Genomic DNA, 23,859 nt, shown 5'->3' with positions numbered 1-23,859 from the left:
CTCTCCAGCCCACATCTAATCTCAAATCTCAAGCATTTCAACAGCAGGCCGTGACTGGAATTCCAAAGTGCTTGTTCTAAACAAACAACTTCTCTCGATGGAGTGGCAAAGAATCCTCAGCTGTTGTTCTTCAGACAGGAGGTTCTTTAATTCATGAAGTATAGTCTCTTCCGTGTTTTAGTTTAGCTTATAATCACGTGTACTGAGGTACAGTGAAAAGCCTTTTGTTATGTGCTATCCAGTCAACAGAAACTAATATGATTACAATCAAAGTATAAATACTGGATGAAGGGAATAATGTTTAGCGCAAGATAAAGATATCTTAACGATTGCCAGAGGATCTCCAATGATGTAGATGGTAGTTCAGGAACACCCTCTAATTGGGATAGGACGGTTCAGTTGCCTGATAACAGCTGGGAAGAAACTGTCTCTGAAACTAGAGGTGTGTGTTTTCACACATCTGTACCTCTTGCCTGATGGGAGATGGGCAAAGAGCGAGTGACAGGGGTGAGACTCATCCTTGATTATGCTGGTGGCCTTGCTGGGGCAGTGTGAAGTGTAGATGGAGTCAATGGAAGAGATGTTGGTTTGCTTGATGGTCTGGGCTGTGTCCACAACTCTCTGCAATTTAAAGCAACCTCCCTTCAAGGTTGACCAAACAAAAGATATTGAGTTTAATTTTAGAGATAGGCCATTCAGCCTACCGAGTTCACACCGACCATCGATCATCTGTTCACACCAGTTCTATGTTATCCCACTTTCACATTCATTCCCACCATAATAGTAACATAATAGGAGCAATTTACAGAGGCCAATTAACCTACAAACCCGCACTTCTTTGGGATGTGGGAAGAAACCAGAGCACCTGGAGGAAACCCAAGCTGTCACAGGGATAACGTGCAAATTCCATGTAGACAGCATATCAGGTCAAGGGTCTCTGGCGCTGTAAGGCATCAACTCTACCGCTGCACCATCTTGCCACCCTACCTAGGTGACGTTTCAGGTTGGGCTTCGATCCTGACCACGAGTGCCTGTCTGTATTGGGTGACCACATGGGTTTTCTCCGAGTGCTCTGGTTTCCTCCCACGCCATAGAGACGTATAGGTTTGCGGGCTAATTGGCTCAGTAAGATTGTGAAAGTTGAGTGTGTGGGATGTGCTAGTGTATGGGGTGATCACTGGCTGGCACGGACTCGGTGGGCCAAAGGGTCTGTTTTCACGCAGTACCTTTGAAGTCTAAAGCCTATCCATGTTCTCAAGAGATGCTGCCTTGAACCGTTTATTCCAGCACTTTGTGTCTTTCCTTGGTAAACCAGCATCTGCAATTCCTTGTTTCTACATTCCTGCTTTTATCTGGCACCAAGGGTTCTGCACCCTCTGATGAAAAATCTTCGACCTAAAATATGAAGCCAGTTTCTTTCCCTGCAGAGATGCTGCCTAACCAGCTGAATATCCACTGCATTTTCTCTTTTTTTAAATTCCATGTATTCTGTGTCTGTGCTGAGTTTGTGTTGTATATTCAGACGTCATTGGCCCTGGAACAGGAGAGCTCGTTCAGGTCTCTGAAATATTGATGAGTCGATGGCGCAGTTTACTAAAAAATGGCTGCAAAGCGTAAACCATCTGCATGAATGCTCGTCTGCAGCTAGCTGGGGGGGGCGATGTGTTGTTGAGCTGGACAGGGTGCAGAGAAGAGTTACGAGTATGGTGCCAGGACTCGAGGGCCTGGTGTAGGGAGAGGTTGAGCAGGCTCGGACTGTATTCCTTGGAGCGCAGGAGGATGAGGGGTGATCTGAAAGAGGTGTACAAAATCATGAAGGAAATAGACAGGGTGAATGCACAGAGTCTTTTACCCAGAGTTGGCGAAATCAAGAACCAGAGGACACAGGTTTAAGGTGAGGGGGGGAAGATTGAATAGGAACCTGAGGGGGTAACCTTTTTGCACAGAGGGTGGGGGGTGTATGGAACGAGCTGCCAGAGGAGGAATTTGAGACAGGAACAATCAGAATGTTAAAAAAAACTATTGGACAGGTACATGGAAAGGATAGGTTTAGAGGCAAATGGGCCAAACAAAGGCAGGTGAGACTCAATGGCCCTCTTTTGGGAAAAAAAACTCCATGTAGTTCCCAATCTATTCCTCACATGATCTTGCACTTCTCATAATAGATGAGGATAGTCTGCCAAAATCCCACTATCCACCCTGCACCGTTCAGGCTAAAGTTGGCTTTGCTAAAGTTCAATTAATTAATCAACAGTTATTTATCTTGCCATGTTAATTAAATGTCAAGCTTTTAATGATCTTGACCACCCCGTAGCTAATACAAACCAAAAATATAATGCTTCTAACAATAATTGGTTAATTAAAAGCCTATTAAAAGTAACATGACAATATAGTTTCATTAATTACCATTCAACATTTTTAATGAGAGGATGAAGACAGAATCATTTCTCTTACCATCTGAAATCATGAATTTTAATGTAGAATTGTATAATGCAACATTTAACAAAATATTCGGGATGGTGGGTCCCGAGAGGTTGACATTTAAAGCCTATCATCGTTTATCAAGAAGATAGTGTCAAAGAGTCATAACGCACTTAGGCCCATCTTGCCCTTGCCACCAAGATGGCCCATCTTCGCTAGTCCCACCTGCCCACATTTGGCCCATTTCCTTCTAAACCTTTTCTATCCTTGTACCTGTCAAAAATGGTGAGGGAGTACCTTCTCAACTATACGAGTTGTTGGGATATGATCGAACAAGTTCACAAGTTCACAATGCTAATATCTTCACTTTAATACCATGGGCCCTCATCTTCCCCAGCAGCCTGACATGCGGCACCTTATCAAAGGCCTTCTGAAAATCTAGGTAAACAACATCTCCAACCTCCCCTCTGTCTGTCCTGCTATTAACTTCCTCAAAGAACTCCAGCAGATTCATCAGGCAAGATCTTCCCTTCACAAAGCCATGTTGACTTTGGCCTATTTTATCGTGAATCTCCAAGTACTGCGTAACCTCATGCTTTATAATTGGCTCTAAAATCTTACCAACCACCGACAGAAAAGACGACTTCATAACATCAGCTGTAGAAACAGGACTCATCTATTTGGCTAAAGATAGGCACAAAAAGCTGAAGTATCTGGAGCGGGTCAGGCAGCATCTCCGGAGAGAAGGAATGGCTGATGTTTCGGGTCGAGACCCTTCTTCGGACATCCTCTTTCATCTATTTGGCTATTTGTGCCTTCATAACCATTCAATAAGACCGTGTTTAATCTGTTACCTCGGCACTACTTCGCTGCATTAACCTCATATCGCTTGATTCCTCTCATATCTTACAACAGAACCCATTGATCACTTCAGAGGGCTGACGTGAAGAAGCACAGAGGTGATTCTGGATATTTATAAGGAGGTTAGGGTTAGAATTTTATCACAGGTAGTGACCTCCCCACCATCACAGGCAGCCAGCTACATCAGAAACCCACACCACCCTGGCCACATTCCCATTTCACTCCTGCCATCTGGAACAAGGTTTAGGAGCCTGGAAACTGTAACGTCTAGGTTCAGGAGAAGCTTCTTCCCTACAACCATCAGGGTATTAAACACCATGGCCTACAAATAAGCAATGAAGGCCATCGACTTGCGAGTCATGTACACTTATACATACTGTATTTCGAGACTATTTGGGAGATTGGGGTGGCATAGTGGTGCAGCGGTAGAGTTGCTGCCTAACAGTGCCAGAGACCCTGGTTCGGTCCCTGGGTGCTGTCTGTATGGAGATTGTACATTCTCCCTGTGACCGCTTGGGTTTTCTCCGGGTGCTCCGGTTTCCCCCCACATCCAAAAGACGTGCAGGTTTGTTGGTTAATTGGCTTCTGTAAATTGTTCCTGGGATGTAGGATAGGGTGACTGTATGGGTGGTCGGCATGGACTTGGTGGGCTGAAGGGCCTGTTTCCATGCTGTATCTCTAAAACTAACTGGGCCAATTTTCTGGAATGGAGGAGGCTGAGAGGTGATATCATGGAGCTATAGAGGTGATAGGATAGACAATCAGGGTCTGTTTCCCACAATAGGAGGGTCTAAAACTAAAGGGAAAAGGTTTAAGGAGAGAGGAAGGAGGTGAGAAATTTTAAAGGGGATTTGTCAGGTACATTTTTCATAGAAAGAATAGTTACTATCTGGAATGAGCTGCCATAGGAGATGGTGAGAGGAAACAGGAAGAGCACTCAAGAGGTAGCAATATTGGATAGACACTTGAATGAGCAGGGCACAGAGGGATATGGAATTGATGTAGCCAAGTGGGATTAGTATGCACAGGCATGACTTTATTCCAAAGATAGGTACAAAATGCTAGAGTAATAGGTCAGGCAGCATCTCTGGAGAAAAGGAACAGATGATGTTTCGGGTCAAGACCCTTCTTCAGTCCTGAAGAATTGACAGGTCTGAAGAAGGGTCTTGACCTGAAACATCACCTATTTCTTTTCTCCAGCGATGTAACCTGTCCCGCAGAGTTACTCCAGCATCTATCTTCAGTGTAATCCAGCATCTGCAGTCCCTTCCAACATGTGATTTTATCCCGCCCCTTTCCCTTACCCTGTTCCACCTGCCAAAGGAGGTACTTGAGACAAGAAACTGCAGCAACATTTAAAATACATTTGGACAGGTAAATGGATAGGAGCATCTTGGTCAGCGTGGACAAGTTGGGACAAAGGACCTGTTTCCCTGCTGTATGACACAATGACTTGACTAGTCTTTGTACCCTGAGCAATACAGTTTCACGCCAAATTTGATGGAAAATAAAACTAGGCGTAGAAATCTCGACCCCCATCTATTTCCTGTTGCATATTGGTAAATTAAAACTGCCCCCTGCACATTTTCAAAGGACACCTCTGAGGGACTGAAATGTACTTTTGTGCTCTTGATTTTATCTGTGCAGCTATGTGTGAAACAGCAATAAAAGTAAGGGGAATGGAGTGCTAAATTATCGTCAAGAACTGACCGAGCTTGTTGCTTCTGTGAAGTTGGAAGTCTTATCTTCCAATGTTCATCACGATGCCATCTGACAGGTGCGTGAGAGGAGAAGATTATACTTTGGACAGGGGAACGAGTTCACTGTGATGGATGGCAGAGAGAAAATTAACTGGGTGGAGACCTCAGCTGAAAGCATGACTTCGCCTGCCCGGAAAGGTCACCTAAATGATTGGAAACTTTGAAGAGACGGATTTTTTATTATTATTAGCTTCAGGGCTATTTTAATTAATGGCAGTGGAATTTTCAGCAGGATTGGAAGAGACGGCAATGCCTTAGGAACTGTGGTATGCCCCACAGACTGAGCCAGTTCAGCTCAATGCACCTTTCCTTTACTTTAGAGATGCAGCGCGCAAACAGGCCCTTCGGCCCACCGAGTCCACTCCGACCAGCGATCAGCCTGTGCACCAGCACTATCCTACACAGTGAGAACAATTTACAAATTTTACCACAGCCAATTATTCTCCAAACCGGTACATCTTTGGAGTCATAGTCATAGAGTCATAAAGGATGGAGACCGGCCCAACTTGCCCACACCAACCAACATGTCCCATCTACACTAGTCCCATCTGCCTACATTTGGCCCACATTCCTCTAAACCTATCTTATCCATGTACCTGTCTAAATGTTTCTTCAATGTTACAATAGTACCTGCCTCAACTACCTCCTCCGGCAGCTCGTTCCAAACACCCACCATCCTTTGTGCGGAAATGTCACCCCTCAGGTGCTTATTAAATCTTTCCCCCTCTCACCTGAAACGTACCTTCTCTTGTACTCTGCACGTCTTTGTTCAATGGTTCAATGGTTCTTTATTGTCAAATGTACTGAGGTACAGTGACATTAGTTCATTCAGTTCCCAGTGAAATTAGCTAATACAGTCCAGTTATTACAGTACTTAAACACAATCCCAGATTACATACGAAGTGTCTAGAAATAGCCCATTGAGACCATATACACCAGGCTTTGTCGCTATTTTCAAAGTCCAGGCTGCAGCTGGCCTTAAAGGCCCATCGTCCTGGTGGCAGTGCAGGGAGTGGAAGAAAACCAGAGCACCCGAGGCAAACAGTGTGGCAGCTGGTAGAGCTGCTGCCTCACAATGCCCGAGATCCCGGTTCGATCCTGACCTCAGTTGCTGCCTGTGATCAGTTTGCACCTTCTCCCTGCGACCGCATGCGTTTCCTCCAGGTGCTGTAGTTTCCTCCCACATCCCAAATACGTGCACATTTGTGGATTAATTGGCCTCTGTAAAGTTGTCCCTAATGTGTTGGGAGTGGATGAGTTAGTGGGGTAACATACAACTAGTGTGAATGGGTGATTGATGGTCAGCATGAAGTCAATGGGCTGAAGGGCCTGTTTCCATGCTGTATCTCTAGAGTAAAACAATCCCACAGGGTCACAGGGAGAACAGGCAACTGAACTATCCTACCAACAACTAGATAGTAGCCCTGAACTACTATCTACCTCATTGGAGACCCTTGGACTATCTTAGATCGGACTTTACTGAACTTTATCTTGCATTAAACGTTATTCACGTTATTCCCTTTATCATGAAACTGTACACTGTGGATTGGTTGGTGGTAATCATGTATTGTCTATCCATTAACTGGTTAGCACGCAACAAAAACATTTCACTGTACCTTGGTACACGTGACAATAAACTAAGCTAAAGGTCATAAGGTCATAAGGAATAAGCGTAGAATTTGGCCATTTGGCCCATCAAGTCTACTCCCCCAACCAATCATGGCTGATCTATCTCTCCCTCCTAACCCCATTCTCCTGCCTTCTCCCCATAACCTCTGACACCTGTACTATTGAAGAATTTATCTATCTCTGCCTTAAAAATATCCACTGACTTGGCCTCCACAGCCTTCTATGGCAAAGAAATCTACAGATTTACCACCCTCTGACTAATGAAATTTCTCCTCATCTCTTCCTAAAAGAAAGTCCTTTCATTCAGAGGCTATGACCTCTAGTCCTAGACTCTCCCACTAATGGAATTATCCTCTCCACATCCACTCTATCCAAGCCTTTTACTATTCTGTATGTTTCAAAGAGGTCCCCACTCATTCTTCTAAACTCCAGCGAGTACAGGCCCATTATCGACAAACGCTCATTTATAGGTTAACCTACTCATTCCTGGGATCATTCTTGTAAACCTCCTCTGGACCCTCTCCAGAGCCAGCACATCCTTCTTCAGATATGGTGAGCTAATATCTGACTAAGTAAACTAAACTAAACTAAACTAAACTAAACTAAACTAAACTAAACTAAACTAAACTAAACTAAATTAAACTAAACTAAACTAAACTAAACTAAACTAAACTAAACTAAACTCAGACGATTGAACCTTGGTCTCTGATGCTGTGAGGCAGCATCCAAATAGATGCATCACTATTGTAGGTGACATTTTACAGGCCATTGTAATTAAAGCAACAAAATCAAATGAAATACTGAGAATGTCAATCAATAAATGGCCATTGATCTAGGAAGAGCACAAATGTTGGCTGGAGTGATTTTTCAGTGGTTAAAATCCACCCGTCACTTTCAACCTTCGCCATGAAATTGGAGAGAGACAAGATTTATTGTCCGGCCCCTACTCAGTTCCTTCGATTTCAGATAAACTAAAGATCAGGAGTTGACTCCTTCCACTTGCTCTGTGTGCTCCCACTGTCAACCCCCATTTTAAAGGAGTAGCAAGGAACTGCAGATGCTGGTTTACACAGAAGGTAGACACAAAATGCTGCAGTAACTCAGCGGGACAGGCAGCACCTCTGGAGAGAAGGAACGGGTGACGTTTTGGGTTGTCGAGTTACTCCAGCATTTTATGTCTATCCCAATTTAAAGAAAATTAGTTTATGGTGATTTATGGCAACTCTCTCAATGTAAATGAACATATCGTAAATGGAAAATAATTAGTTTATTTTAGAGATTTAGATTAGAGATACAGCATGAAAACAGGCCCCTTGGCCCACTGAGTCCATGCTGATTATTCATGTATCTGTCTACATTATTCTTAAGCACAGCTAAGGTATCTACTTCTGCCACCCCGTTGACAGTGTTAACTCTTTGTGTTCATTTTTGCCTTGTGAATCTCCTTTAAACTTTCTCCCTTTCACTTTAAACCTGTACGCTCTAGTGTTTGACAATCCACCCTTGAGGAAACAAATTCTCACTTGCTACCCTATCTGTGCCTCTCATAATTCTTCATCTCTATCAGCTTACCACTCAGTCTCCGACGCTCCAGAGAAAACAGTCCAAGTTTGCCCTGCCTCTTTTTAGCTAACGCACTCGAAAATCAAGGTATCCTGGTGAATCTCTACTGCACTACTGCACTAAAACTTCTACCTCCTTTCTGCAGTGTAGTGACTAGAACAGCATACCTCACTCTAAATGTGGCCAAACTAAAGTTTTAGCAGTTGCAACCTGACTTGCCATCTTTTAAACTCAGTGCACTGAATCATGAAGGCAGGCAAGTCAAATGGCACCAGGCTGCCTGGAAAGAGCAATGGAATGAGATGGAATAGCTTGCTCTAACAGTGGCAGGCATGGAATTAGTTGGGCTGAATGGCCTTCTTCTGTACAATGATTCTAGGACTTAAAGTCAACATAGCAGGTTTTGTTCTCTGTTGGACATGTAAGTCTCGGGCATCAGGGCGGGGAAGAGTTGACTGGATTTAAGCCCCACGACACCAAGTCTTCTTATGTACATGTGGTGTCACGCCCTGGATGGAGTCATCAGCTAAATATAAACCACAGGCACATCTGGTGGGTTGATGTAAGTGAGCAGGGAAGATGGGCATGCCACACTCAACTGCATACAGTCCAACCCATTGTGGCTGCTTGCATTCCTGTGGATAACACGACTTACTCATAGAGTTGTAGGGCACAGAAACAGGCCAACTCGACCATGCCGACCAAGATGCCCCATCAAAGGTAGACACATTTACAATACAATACAATACAATACAATACAATACAATATATCTTTATTGTCATTGTACAGGGGTACAACGAGATTGGGAATTGTCCATGTTTGGCCAATATCCCTCTAAACCTTTCCTATCCATGTACCTGTCCAAGTGTCTTTAAAGTGCTGTTTGTGCACCTGCCTCAACTACCTCCTCCGGTAGCTCATTCTATTACACCCACTGCCCTCTGAGTGAAAAAGTTCCCCTCTGGTTCCTATTAAATCTATTAAACTCCCTCCCCTCTCACGGTAAACCCATGTCCTCTGGCTCTTGAATCTATTATTCTGGGTAAAAGTCTCCCTATCAATTCTCTGCCATAAAATCACTCATCCATCTGCACTCCAAGACATAAAGTCCTAGCCTGCTCAACCTCTCTCTATAGTTCATGCCCTCGAGTCCTTGCAACATCCTCGTAAATTATTTCATGCATTCTTTCCAGCTTAAATGATAATGATTAAATAGCTAATGCCCCTGCAAAGTTTCATGGGACATTTAAAGATGTGATACAAATACAAATTGTTGTACCGTTTCGGGTCGAGACCCTTCTCCAGACTGTTGACATGAAACGTCACCCATTCGTTCTTTCCAGAGATGCTACCAGTCCCGCTAAGTTACTCCAGCATTTTGTCTCTCTCTTGTGTATCTTTAGTTTCTTCTGACAAATTGTTGTTGTTATTACTCAAACATAATATGCAGTTCACAAAGAGAACTCTAAGGAAGCAACATAATGTTGTCCTGGGCAAGAGTGAAGCCACGTGTAAACTGCAGGGCCAACACCTCATATTCCACTTGGGCAGCTTACAACCTAATTGTATGAACATCCCCCTCCCCTCTCTCATATGCCCCACCTGGACTCACGCCTATCTCACTCCTTCCCCTCCATTACCACCTACATTCCTTCCTCTAGCTTCACAATTCACAACTCCTCAATCCTATTGTCTCACACCTTCTGCCTTCTCATTTCTGGCTTTTACCTAACCATCTGCCTGTCAAAAAACCCTCATCACTTGTAAAAAATCTATTACCTGCCAGGCTTTGTCCTTCCTCTCCTCTCTTCCAGTTATTTTTTCCCTTCTACAATCAATTTGAAAAAAGCTCCCGACCCACAGTGTCACCAATCCATGTCCTCCAGAGATGCCACCAGATCTGCTGTTAGTTTAGTTTTGTTAATTATTGTCATGTGTACCGAGGTACAGTGAAAAGCATTTTTATTATGTGCGGTCCAGTCAGTGTCAGTTTAGGTTATAGTCACATTTACCGAGGTACAGTGAAAAGCTTTTTGTTGCTTGCTATCCAGTCAGCAGAAAGACAATACATGATTTCAATCAATCCATTTACAGTATATTGATAGATAAAGGAATAACGTTTAGTGCAAGGTAAAGCCAGCAACGTCCAATTATGGGTGGTCCGAGGGTCACCAAAGAGGTAGATAGTAGTTCCGCACTGCTCTCTGGTTGTGGTAGGATGATTCAGTTGCCTGATAACTGCTGGGAAGAAACTGTCCCCGAATCTGGTGGTGTGTGTTTTCACACTTCTATACCTTTTGCCTGATGGGAGAGGGGAGAAGAGGGAGTGGCCAGGGTGCGGCTCGTCCTTCAATCTGGTGCTGGCTTTGTCGAGGCAGCATGAGGTATAAATGGAGTCAAGAGAAGGGAGGTTGGTTTGTGTGATGGTCTGGGTTGGGTGGTAAGAATAGGAAGGCAGATTATTATCTGAATGGTGTCAAGTTAGGAACAGGGGACGTACAACGAGATCTGGGTGTCCTAGTGCATCAGTCACTGAAAGGAAGCATGCAGGTACAGCAGGCAGTGAAGAAAGCCAATGGAATGTTGGCCTTCATAACAAGAGGAGTTGAGTATAGGAGCAAAGAGGTCCTTCTGCATTTGTACAGGGCCCTAGTGTGACCACACCTGGAGTACTGTATGCACTTTTGGTCTCCAAATTTAAGGAAGGATATTCTTGCTATTGAGGGCGTGCAGCGTAGGTTTACTAGGTTAATTCCCGGAATGGCGGGACTATCATATGTTGAAAGACTGGAGCGACTGGGCTTGTATACACTGGCATTTAGGAGGATGAGAGGAGATCTTATCGAAACGTATAAGATTATTAAGGGGTTGGACAAGTTAGAGGCAGGAAACATGTTCCCAATATTGGGGGAGTCCAGAACCAGGGGCCACAGTTTAAGTATAAGGGGTAGGCCATTTAGAACTGAGATGAGGAAAAACTTTTTCAGTCAGAGAGTTGTGAATCTGTGGAATTCTCTGCCTCAGAAGGCAGTGGAGGCCAATTCTCTGAATACATTCAAGAGAGAGCTAGATAGAGCTCTTAAGGATAGCGGTGTCAGGGGGTATGGGGAGAAGGCAGGAACGGGGTACTGATTGAGAATGATCAGCCATGATCACATTGAATGGCGGTGCTGGCTCGAAGGGCCGAATAGCCTCCTCCTGCACCTATTGTCTATTGTCTATTGTCAATTGTAAGGCGTTATTGCTATTGAGGGAGTGCAGCCTAGGTTCACCAGGTTAATTCCCGGGATGGCGGGACTGACATATGATAACAGAATGGGTCGACTGGGCTTGTATACACTGGAGGAGGGCACCATCAAATGGAGAATTAGGGGAGGGCACCAGTAAATGGGAAATTAGGGGAGGGCACCAGAAAATGGGGAATTAGGGGAGAGCATCAGTAAATGGGGAATTAGGGGAAAGCACCAGTAAGTGGGGAATTAATGGAGGGCACCAGTAAGTGGGGAATTAGTGGAGGGCACCTGTAAATGGGGAATTAGTGGAGGGCACCAGTAAACGGGGAATTAAAGGAGAGCACCAGTGAATGGGTAAAATAGGACTGGTGTAAAACTGTTTGCCAGCACTGTGGGCTGAAGGTCCTGTTTCTGAGCTGCATGCATAATTCAATTATAATCACTAACCATCATAGCAGCTTTTTTAAATTTCTTTAAATTGAACCTACTTCTCATTCATGGTAGAATATGCTAACACAACTCAGTGCACATACTAGTGGTTGGACACATGCATATGCATAAACCTTTTATTTAGCTGATTTATTAAATGCAGCTGTTCTCTAGAATATGTTAAAGGCCAACTAAAGACCATGCGGGCAAGGATGTCATAAGTTCATAGGACCAGAAATAGGCCATTCAGCCCATCGATTCTCTTCTGGCATTAAGTCATGGCTGATCTATCTTTCCCTCTCAATCATATTCTCATGCCTTCTCCCCATAACATGTCAAGGTGGATAGGTAGATAGATAGATCTCTAGATAGCTAGCTAGCTAGATAGGTTGTTTGATTGATTGATATTTAGTTGGCTAGATAGGTAGAATTAGGTTTAGGTTGAGGTTTATTAATGTCACGTGTGCCGAGGTACAGTGAATAGCTTTGTTTTGCATGCCACCCAAACAGATCAGATAACACCACACATATATATAATCAAGTCAAACTCAAATACAATGGATAGAGCAAAGGGAAGATACAGAGTATAGTTCTCAGTATTGTAGCGTGTTTCATAGGCAAAGTCCTATGTCCGCAATGCTGTAGAGGTGAATCGGACCGTATCCCAGCTTATGGAAGGACTGCACAAAATTCTGATCACAGAGGGAAAGAAGCTGTTCCAGAGTCTGGTAGTATGCGCTTTTGAGCTTCTGTATCTTCTGCCGAGTGGGAACAGGAAGTGGAAAAACTGACGGGATGGGACAAGTGTTTATGGATCATTATGTTGACCTTACTATTTAGACAATAGACAATAGACAATAGGTGCAGGAGTAGGCCATTCAGCCCTTCGAGCCAGCACCGCCATTCAATGCGATCATGGCTGACCACTCTCAATCAGTACCCCGTTCCTGCCTTCTCCCCATACCCCCTCACTCCACTATCCTTAAGAGCTCTATCCAGCTCTCTCTTGAAAGCATCCAACGAACTGGCCTCCACTGCCTTCTGAGGCAGAGAATTCCACACCTTCACCACTCTCTGACTGAAAAAGTTCTTCCTCATCTCCGTTCTAAATGGCCTACCCCTTATCCTTAAACTGTGGCCCCTTGTTTTCTTAGCTCTTAAACTATGGGAGGTGGTTTATGGGAGGTGGCATATATCTTTCTGGTAGATTAGCCCAAGGCCATCAGATGTCTGGGATCTCGACTCCACAAGTCTGAAGACGGGTCCTGGCCCCAAATCATCGCCCATTCATGTTCGAATGCTGCCCGACCCGCTGAGTTACTCCAGCATTATGTGTCTTTTTTTCTCTCCCAAAACCTAAGCCTGCTCAAATGCAGGTTATGCCGAGCTGATTGAAGACAGTCCGAGTGAATCCAATGAGGTAGATAGTAGCTCAGGACTCTCCGCTTACTGGGTAGCACACAACATAAAGCTTTTCACAGTACCTCCATGACAATAAACTAAACTAAAGCCTAAGGCGAGAGACAGAGAATGCTCTCTCATGGGCATTTTTGGAGATCTCTGAACTGCACTGTCTATAGGGTTGGAGTAAACCCCTGGTCTCCCATGTATCTCTGAGACCGAGACTAGTTACTGCAAGTATCCCAAGGCAATGGTAAAATGCCACCACCCTCTTTCCCCAAAATTGCTCAAAATTCATTGGAAGGTTAAGTGAATGTCTTTGCCCAGGTCAGCATTCCCAGCACTGATGCACGAGTTACATGCAGGTTGCTCGCTTGCTCAACGGCAAACCCCTGAAGCAGATACTTTGTTCTAAGCTCTGCGATGAGTAGAGCTAAACAATTGTCTGAGTGCATGTGTGAGAATGTGCATATAAGTGAGTGTGAGACAGTGTGTGGCAAAGTGTCATAAAGTCACACAACGTGGAAACAGGCCCAACCTGCCCACACCAACCAACATGTCCCATCTACACTAGTCCCACCTGCCTGCATTTGGCCCATATCCCTCTAATCCTATCCTATTCATGTATCTGCCAAAATGTTTCTCAAACATTGCGATGGTATATGAGAGTGTGTGAGTGTGTGTGTGAGAGAGTGTGTGGGTGTGTGTGGGTGTGTATGAGAGTGAGTGAGTGAGCGAGTGTGTGTATGAGAAAGTGTGTTTGTATGAGAAAGTGTGTGTATGTAAAAGTGTGTATGTGAGAGTGTGAGAGCGTGAGTGTGATTGCATGCGTGTGTGCATGTGTGTGTGTGAGAGAGTATGTGTGTGAGTGTGTGTGTGAGAGTTTGTGAGTGTAAGTGTGTGTGAGTGTATGTTTGAGAGTGTGTGTGTGAGAGAGAGTACGCGTGTGTGAGTGTGTGAGAATTTGTATGAGAGTTTGTGTGAGAGTCTGTGTGAGAGTGTATGTGTGTGTGAGACTACGTGTGTGTGTGTGTGTGTGCGAGTGTGTGAGAGAGTGTGTATGTGAGAGCGTGTGTGTGAGAGTGAGTGTGTGTGAGAGAGTTTGTGTGAGAGTTTGTGAGAGTGAGTGTGTGTGAGAGTGTGTGAGAGTGTGTGAGTGGGTGAGAGTGTCTGTGTGAGTTTATGTGAGAGTTTGTGAGAGTGAGTGTGTGTGAGAGAGTTTATGTGAGAGTGTGTGAGTGTGTGAGAGTGTGTGAGAGTGTGAGAGTGGGTGAGTGGGTGAGAGTGTGTGTGTGAGTTTATGTGAGAGTTTGTGAGAATGAGTGCATGTGAGAGTGTGTGAGTGGGTGAGTGGGTGAGTGAGCGAGCGAGTGAGCATGTACCAACTTGCCCAGTTGACTGGTGCATGCCCTGAGGAAGGTCTCTCACTCAACCCTTCCTGACGGAAGAATGCCGGCCATTGTGATTGGTGCACCACTGAACGTAATCCATTCCTCTGCACGATACAGTGAGAAAGCAAAGAAAATAGGAAGCTGAACAAAAGGCCTTTGCTTTGACTTCACTCTGCAGGGAAATGAGTAATGACTCAATGTGGTAAAAGACTGTTGGGCAGATTATAAAACTTTCCATTTCTAATATACTGCTGCGGTGCTGAGGTTTCCTGTTTCAAAGTCTGATCTTGCTGCCACTCTGTCTTGCAAAGAAGCAGCGGTCAATAATTACAGTGCTTGCATTCATAAGTTCAGAAGTCATGGGTGCAGAATTAGGCCATTCGGCCCATTGAGTCCACTGCCACTTAATCATAGCTGATCTATCTTTCCTTCTGAACCCCATTCTCCTGCCTTCCTGCCATAACCCTTGACACCTTTACTAATCGAGAATCTGACAATCTATCCAATGACTTGGCCTCCACAGCCAATAAATTCCTCCATTCAATACGATCATGGCTGATCTTTTACTCGAGTGCCACTTCCTGAGCTGTGCTATATCCCTTGATTCCTATTGTCTACTCATGAAGAATTAAAAGAAGCAGCTTACAATTTTACATCTTTGGATCTAACCTGCTGCCTTTATTCTGTCACCTCTCCTGGGAGATTGCAACATAGCATGAGGAAACAGAGTGTGACCAGTCGTGCAAGATCAGTAGGCCCCGATGAGTATTGTAGAACTACGGGACCTCGAAGTACAAGTACTTCGTTCCCTGAAAGTGGAATGGCAGGTCGAGTGTGGTGTGAAGAAAGCTTAAGCACACTGGCCTTCATCAGACAGGGCATTGAGCATAGAAGGGCGGAGCAGTGGTGTAGCAGTCGAGGGTGGCACAGAAGCGCAGCAGTAGAGTTGCACACTTATATTGCCAGAGACCCAGGTTCGATCCTGACTACGGGTGCTGTCTGCATGGAGTTTGTACATTCTCCCTGTGACCGTTTGGGTTTTCTCTGGGTGCTCTGGTTTCCTCCCACACTCCAAAGACGTACAGGTTTGTAGATTAATTGGCTTTGGTAAATTATCCCTAATGGTCTAAAATCCCTAAAATTATCCCTAGTCGGACAGTGCTAGTGCATGGGGTGATCGCCGGTTTGTGTGGATTCGGTGGGTTGAAGGGCATGTTTCCGTGCTGTATCTCTAAAGTCTAAAGTTGTGACATTAAGTTACAGTTGTACAAGACATTGGTGAGGAGTGAGGACTCGCATTTGTTAAGTTTTGATCATCCTATTTTAGGAAGGATGTTGTTAAGTTGGAAAGAGTCCAGAGAAGATTTACGAGGATGTTGCCAGGACTTGAGGGCCTGAGAATTAACGAGAGGTTGGGCAGGCTAGGACTTTATTCTTTGGAGACCAGGAGGATGAGGGGTGATCTTAGAGGTATACCAAAATCATGAGGGGAATAGATCAGGTAAATGCAGTCTTTTGCCCAGTGTAGGGGAATCGAAAACCAGAGGACATAGGTTTAAGGCAACGGGGGGAAGATTTAATAAGAACCTGAGGGGTAACTTTTTTATGGAACAAGTTGCCTGAGGAGATAGTTGAGGCAGGTACTATTGCGATGTTTAACAAACATTTAGACAGGCACATGGATATGATAGGTTTAGAGGGATATGGGCCAAACGCAAGTAGGTGGGACTAGCGTAAATGGGGCATGTTGGTCGATGTGGGCAAGTGTGGCAAAAGGTCCTGCTTCCACGCTGGGTGACTCCATGACTCTATGAGGGGAATAGTTAGGGTGAATGCACAGTCTTTTACTCAGGGTTGACAAATCAAGAACCAGAGGACACAGGTTTAACGTGAGGGGGGCAAGATTTAGTAGGAACCTTAAGCGGCAATGTTTTCACTCAGAGGGTATACTTAGCTGCGTTTTTTCTATTTAGATATCCCCAAAAATTTGTGTAATTTGACATTACACAAAATTCATCTGCCTCATTCTCTGGATGTCTGACTTGCGTTCTTCCTATTTATATTATCCACCAAAACTCTTACTGTTTGATTTGATATTTTCGCACAAGTTTTCTCTCAAAATTAATGTTCTCCCTTCTTCTGAGTTTTTCCTATTTATTGAATGCTACAAAGTTCCCAGTCCTCTGCCCTCGCACCAAGCCTTGCCACCTTAGGTGCCCTGCTTTTCCATCCAACATTATCCTCGATCTTCTTTATTACCCAGAGCTTGGGCCTCTTTCTCATGGAATCCTTTCCAATTGGGATACATTTCTTCTGAGCTTTATGGACCAGCTCTTGCAGTCTTTTCCACGGGACATCTACTGACTTAGCTCCCAGTTTAATTTCCCAGTTCACCTTAGACAACTCTCCTGCATGCCGTTATAATTGCCCTTATTTATGCTGGTCAGTGGTCTTTGACCTGCGGTATTCACCCTCAAAGTGTATCTGGAGTTCTATCATACATTGGCATTATCTCCAAAACATTTGGTTTTAGTTTAGTTTAGAGACACAGCGCAGAAACAGGCCATTCGGCCCACCGAGTCGACGCCGATCAGTGATCATCCCATACACTAGAACTATCCTACACACTAGGGACAATTTACAATCTTTACCAAAGCCAATTAACCAATTAACCAAATCAGGACCAATCTTTTGTTTGTTTGTTGTTTTTATGTCTTGTTTGCTTTGTAAAGCATCTTTGAGTATCTTGAAAAGCGCTATATAAAATAAATGTATTATTATTATTATTATTACATCTTTGGAGTGTGGGAGGAAACTCGAGCACCAGGAGAAAACCCCACTCGGTCACAGGGAGAACGTGCAAACTCCGTACAGACAGCATCCCTAGTCAAGATCGAACTCGGGTCTCCGGCACTGTAAGGCAGCAACTCTACCGCTGTGTCTTTGACCACCAGGGCGTTTATTGAATCTTCCTCCTGTGATAGAGCTTGGATGTGAATAGCAGCACTCACCAGCACACCATGTTCTCGGTAGGAAAAACAGATTGTACCTTTTGGCAGAAAATGGCCAATAACATGAGAAACCACACACTGGAGTCTTAAAGTGTAGTTGATAAACAGGAGCACTTGTGAATAACAACATGCAACTGGAGAGGTTTACGTCAAGTATCACATCATGAAGTCACTGTGTTAAAGAAGTGCCAATCTCTGCGCTGTTGGATTTTCTTTCTATTTATTTTTGGGATCTATCCATTGCTGGCAAAACGTATTTATTGCCTTTCGCCAATCACACTTGAAAAGTTAGTGGTGAACTGCCCCCTTGAACAACTTCAGTGGTTTTGATGAAGCTGGTGAGAGAGAGCTATTTGAGATGGTTAATTGTGAGCCTCCCCCAAATCAACTCCATCTACACTTCATACTGCCTCAGAAAAACAGCCAGAAACCAGAGCATTGGAACAGGACAATACAGCACAAGAAAAGGTCTTTTGGCACACAATGTCCATGCTGAAAATGATACCAATTTAAACTAATCTCGTCTGCCTGCACATAATCCATATCACTCCATATTATTAGGAAAAGGGGAGGTGCAACGAGACCTGGGTGTCCTTGTACACCAGTCACTGAAAGTAAGCGTGCAGGTACAGCGGGCAGTGAAGAAAGCAAATGGCTTGTTAACCTTCACAGCGCGAGGATGTGAGTACAGGAGCAAGGAGGTCCTACTGCAATTGTACAGGGCCCTGGTGAGACCACACCTGGAGTATTGTGTGCAGTTTATTTCTCCTAATTTGAGGAAGGACATTCTTGCCCTTGAGGGACTGCAGCGTAAGGTTCACAAGGATAAATCCCGGGATGGCAGGACTGACATATGATGAAAGAATGCATCGACTGGGCTTGTATTCACTAGAATTTAGGATGAGAGGGGATCTTATAGAAACATATAAATTTCTTAAGGTATTGGACAGGCTAGATGGAGCAAAAATGTTCCCGATGTTGGGGGAGTCCAAAACCAGGGGTCACAGTTTAAGAATAAGGGGTAAGCCATTTAGAATTGAGATGAGGAAAACTTTTTCACCCAGAGAGTTGTGAATCTATGGAATTCTCTGCCACAGAAGGCAGTGGGGGCTGATCCTCTGGATGTTTTCAAGAGAGAGTTATATATAGCTCTTAGGGCTAACGGAATCAAGGGATATGGGGAGAACGGCACGGTGGTGCAGCGGTAGAGTTGCTGCCTTTCAGCGAATGCAGCGCCGGAGACTCAGGTTCGATCCTGACTACGGGCGCCATCTGTACGGAGTTTGTACGTTCTCCCCGTGACCTGCGTGGGTTTTCTCCGAGATCTTCGGTTTCCTCCCACACTCCAAAGACGTACAGGTATGTAGGTTAATTGGCTGGGCAAATGTAAAAATTGTCCCAAGTGGGTGTAGGATAGTGTTAGTGTGCGGGGGATCGCTGGGCGGCGCGGACGCGGTGGGCCGAAGGGCCTGTTTCTGCACAGGTTCTGATTTAGGATCAGCCTTGATCATATTGAATGGCGATGCTTACTCAAAGGGCCGAACAGCCTACTCCTGCACCGATTTTCTATGTTTCTATGTTTCTATGGTCTATTCCCTGCATATCAATGAGCTTGTCCAAAAGCCTCAGAAATACCACAATTGCCCCGATGTGCAGCAGCAGCAGCAGCGGAAGCGGCAGCATCTTCGCCCGCCCCATATCGCGGGGCTGGGGTCGGCCCGCTGCGGACCTTTCACCGTCCGGCGCGGCCTGGAACATGGCAACTACAACAGCCTGACCGCGGGAGAAGACGGCAGGGGAAGAGATATGACATTCTGGCCTTCCATCACAGTGAGGAGGGGACTGGAGGAGACTCACTGTGATGGATGTTTCTTTTTTTTGTTGTTTTGTTTTGTGTTGGTTGTGGTTGTGTAATTTAATGTTGGACTGTGGGTGACGAAATCTCGTCCAAAAGGCTTGTTTTTTGGATGACAAATAAATGACAAAATGAATGACAAATAAAGGTCATTCTGATTCTGATTCTGAATTCTGATTCTGACTGTATCTACCGTGGAACAAAGCTGACAGAGAGACAGAGGTGGCTGAGTGGCGCAGCAGTAGAGTTGCTGCCCCACAGCACCAGAGACCCCATGTTCGATCCTGACTATGGGTGCTGTCTGTATAGAGTTTGTACGTTCTCCCTGTGACCACATGGGTTTACTCCGGGTGTTTTCGTTTCCTCCCATACTTCAAAGACTTACAGATTTGTAGGGTAATTGACTTCGGTAAATTGTTAAAATAAAATTAGCCCTTGTGCGTGTAGATTAGTGTAGATCGCTGGTCAGCACGAACTCGGTGGGCCAAAGGGCCTGTTTCTATAGGGCTGCATGTCTAAAGTCTAAAGGAAGGTATGTAAAATGTACAGCTGTCAGGCTCAGAACGTTTACGTGGTTCCAAAGCAAAGTAGAGTAAGCAATTCTAATCCAAAGCACGATTCCAATTTCCATTCTATTTTAATCACAGTCCTTCAGAGAATTAGACCAATTATAGAAATAATAACCGGCTACAAATTGTGTTCATACTTTGCCATTCTATTTATTTTGGCAGAGTTTGTAGTTGCAGAATTGAGCAGAGTCACAGCTAAAGTTTCTATCAGCAATCCAGGTCCCATCAATGTCTTTAGCTTCGAGTTTCACTGCAAGATCATTCTTTTTGGCCCATCCATACATTGACTTTGTGGGCCTATTACCACATTACATGCATCATATCAAGCAGAGTGTGGGCTCAACTAATGGTACTTAATCAGTCCATCGACTAACCACATTGCGGCACAGTGGTGGAGTTTAGTATAGTTCAGTTTTGAGATACTGCGTGGGCCCACTGAGTCCATGCCGACCATTAATCGCCCGTACACTAGTTCTATCCTACACACTAGGGACAATTTACAGAAGCCAATTCACCACTGTATGTTTCTTTTTTTTTTTCCCTAATCAGATGTGCAGCACTTTGGTCAACGTGGGTTGTTTTTAAATGTGCTATACAAATAAAATTGACTTGACTTGACTTGACTTGACCTACAAACCTGCACCTCTCTGGAATATGGGAAGAAACTGGAGCACCCGGAGAAAACCCACAGGGTCACAGGAGGATGGCACAAGCTCCGTACAGTAAGCGCACGTGGTCAGGATCACACAGGGCTGCCCTGCTGCATCACAGCGCCAGAGAATCGGTTCGATCCTATTCCCGGGTGCTGTCTGTATGGAGTCTGAACGTTGTCCCTGTGACTGCATGGGTTTTCCCACATCCCAAAGACGTGGGGGTTTGTGGGTAAATTGCCCGTAGTGTGTAGGGAATATGTAGAGCTAGTGTGTGAATGGATAATATAAGAAAATAACTGCAGATGCTGGTACAAATCGAAGGTATTTATTCACAAAATGCTGGAGTAACTCAGCAGGTCAGGCAGCATCTCGGGAGAGAAGGAATGGGCGACGTTTTGGGTCAAGATCCTTCTTCAGACTGAGTCTGAAGAAGGGTCTCGACCCGAAACGTCACCCATTCCTTCTCTCCCGAGATGCTGCCTGACCTGCTGAGTTACTCCAGCATTTTGTGTGTGAATGGATGATCGATGATCGACATGGACTAGGTGGCCTTAAGTATCCAGGATGTATTTCCAAACTAGGCAATCAAGTCTGAGGCATTCTGAAATCGGGTTTACCATCACGTCCCAAAGATGAGCAGGTCGGTAGGTAAATAGGCGACTGTAACTTGTGAAATAACTTGCAATTGGCAACTCCACTTATGAATTGCATGATTACATATACTTTATGAACCATACTCTCAATCATCTCTGCTTTGCTTGTAAAGGCCCACCTGTAACCCTCTTTTAAAATATATATCCATTTTAACAAAGTTCCACTTAAGTACTCATGTCCAGAGTTCTCTTAAACCTAAACACATTAGCATGGCTTTTTAAGCAAAGCATTAACCTGTATAAAAATAACATGCATTAGGGAGATTTGTTCTTCATTAATCATTCATGGGGGGAGGAAGAGTCACATGGAAAACGTACCGTTTACAATAAGACGGACTTACTGGCTCTCAGAGCGATGGAGTCACTGCGGAGTGAATTTTTAAAGATGCCTTGCTGTATGTTTCTAATCATCAAACTTCTCCAGTCTGTTCGAGTTCAGCCTGAAGATATTAATTAGATAAATTTGGAACCAGGTAGATTATAAATTGATTTAACATGCTAGAATCTGGGAATACAGTTAACCCTATTTTGTAGTATATGTTGCGTAAACAGTCAGGGCCTTTTTCCCCAGGGTGGAAATGTCAAAGACTAGAGGGCATTGTTCTAAGGTGAGAGGGGCAAAGTTTAAAGGAGATGTGCAAGTTTTTTTGTGTACACAGAGTGATGGGTGCCTGGAAACTGTTGCCAGGAGTGGTGGTGGAGGTAAATATGGGAGTGGCATATAGACTTTTAGATAGGCACACGGAAATGCTGGGAGTATGGATCACGTGCAGGCAGAGGAGATTAGTTTAACTTGGCAACATGTTAGTCATGGACATTGTGGGCCGATGGGCCTGTTCCTGTGCTATACTATTCTATGTTCAATGTGAATGATCCGAAGATCTGATTTCATGCATCACAGAAACATTGGTAAATTCATTAAACGCATTTGCAATGCAAAGTTAACACGGTAATGGTAACCTTGAATCAAACGAGGGTTAGTGTTGAAATCCATCTGGCTCACCTCATGATTGAGACTTTAGACTTTAGAGATGCAGCACGGAAACAAGCCCCTTCAGCCCACCGGGTCCACGCCGACCAGCGAACACCCATACACTACTTCTATCTGAACAAGGGTCTCGAACCGAAACGTTACCCATTCCTTCTCTCCAGAGATGCTGCCTGAGTTACTCCAGCATTGTGCGTCTGCCTTTGATTTAAACCAGCATCTGCAGTTCTTTCCTACACACTAGTTCTATCTTACTGCCAATTAATTTACAAACCTGCATGACTTTGGAATGTGGGAGAAAATGGAGTGGTGAATCTGTGGAATTCATTACCACGGACGACTGTAGAGGCCAAATCAATGGATACGTTTAAGGTGGAGAGTGATAGATTCTTGATTAGTAAGGGTGTTAGCGGTTATGGGGAGAAAGCAGGAGAATGGTGTTGAGAGGGAAAGATAGATCAGCCATGATTGAATGGCGGAGTAGATTTGATGGCCTGAATGGCCTAATTCTGCTCCTGGAACTTAAAAGAATTTATGAGAACAGGAGAAAACCCACGCAGTCACAGGGAGAAGGTACAAACTCCATATGGATAATGCTCGTAGTCACAATCGAACCCGAGTCTCTCGCGCATAAGGCAGCAACTCTACTGCTGTGCCACCGTGCCGTCCAATTCACTGCTCTCCAGGGATTACACTTTGCTGTATTTCTGGGCTGTGTGTGTCCCCAGATCTAACACATCTGTCCCCTTTAAGGTGCCAAGGGACCCATGTAGCTGAACAGCAGAGAGAGGGCAGGATAGATGCTGGCTCCATCACCAATGTGTCCATGCCCTACGACATTTGTGATTACAAACCCACAGCAATGTGCTGACTTTTAACCAGCTGAACTACAATTAAGGCTGTCCTTGCCAGTAAAGGCCACATCTTGTGAACAAATGTGGTCTACATATCCTTCTGCCAAGAGCAATACAGAGTGGCATTGAGTAAATGGGTGGTGAAGTCCCTCTTTCCTGCTCCACCAGAGCCCCTGTAGTGTATGGATTAACGATGCGATGAACTAATTCAAAGCAAGACCACTTCTGAAGGCACTTAATGTTGACCAGATTTGAGACATTAGACTTTAGAGATACAGCATGGAAACATGCCCTTCGGCCCACCGAGTCCGCGCCAATCTGCGATCACCCCGTACACCAGCTCTATCCTACACACTAGGGACAATTTACAATTTTTATCGAAGTCAAAAAACCTGTACATCTTAGCAACTTTACCACTGCGCAGCCATGCCACCAAGTGTCATTGAGAAGTTGAGTAAATGGGTGGTAAATTCCCTCTTTCCTGCACCACCATAGCCCCTGTAATGTGTGGATTCACGGTGCAATGAACTATCTCAATGCAACATCATTTCTGAGGTACCTAATGTAGACCAGATGGAATAAGATTT

At 44.6% G+C, this 23,859-nt stretch overlaps 1 protein-coding gene across 3 annotated transcripts in view; it reads right to left on the bottom strand.

Annotated features, from left to right (window-relative positions):
* LOC144599516 (muscleblind-like protein 1) overlaps positions 1-23,859 on the bottom strand; it is a 390,080-nt gene that overhangs the window by 298,242 nt on the left and 67,979 nt on the right. For all 3 annotated transcript variants that reach the window (XM_078410502.1, XM_078410490.1, XM_078410491.1), the window contains exon 3: positions 21,749-21,870. The gene's annotated coding sequence lies outside the window, so the exon portion shown is untranslated. The remainder of the gene's footprint in view (positions 1-21,748; positions 21,871-23,859) is intronic.

The sequence above is a fragment of the Rhinoraja longicauda genome, chromosome 13 (genome assembly GCF_053455715.1).
Source record: "Rhinoraja longicauda isolate Sanriku21f chromosome 13, sRhiLon1.1, whole genome shotgun sequence".
Classification (NCBI taxonomy): Eukaryota; Metazoa; Chordata; class Chondrichthyes; order Rajiformes; family Arhynchobatidae; genus Rhinoraja; species Rhinoraja longicauda.
Note: the sequence above shows the minus strand (reverse complement) of the source record. Positions and strands in the feature narration are given on the sequence as shown.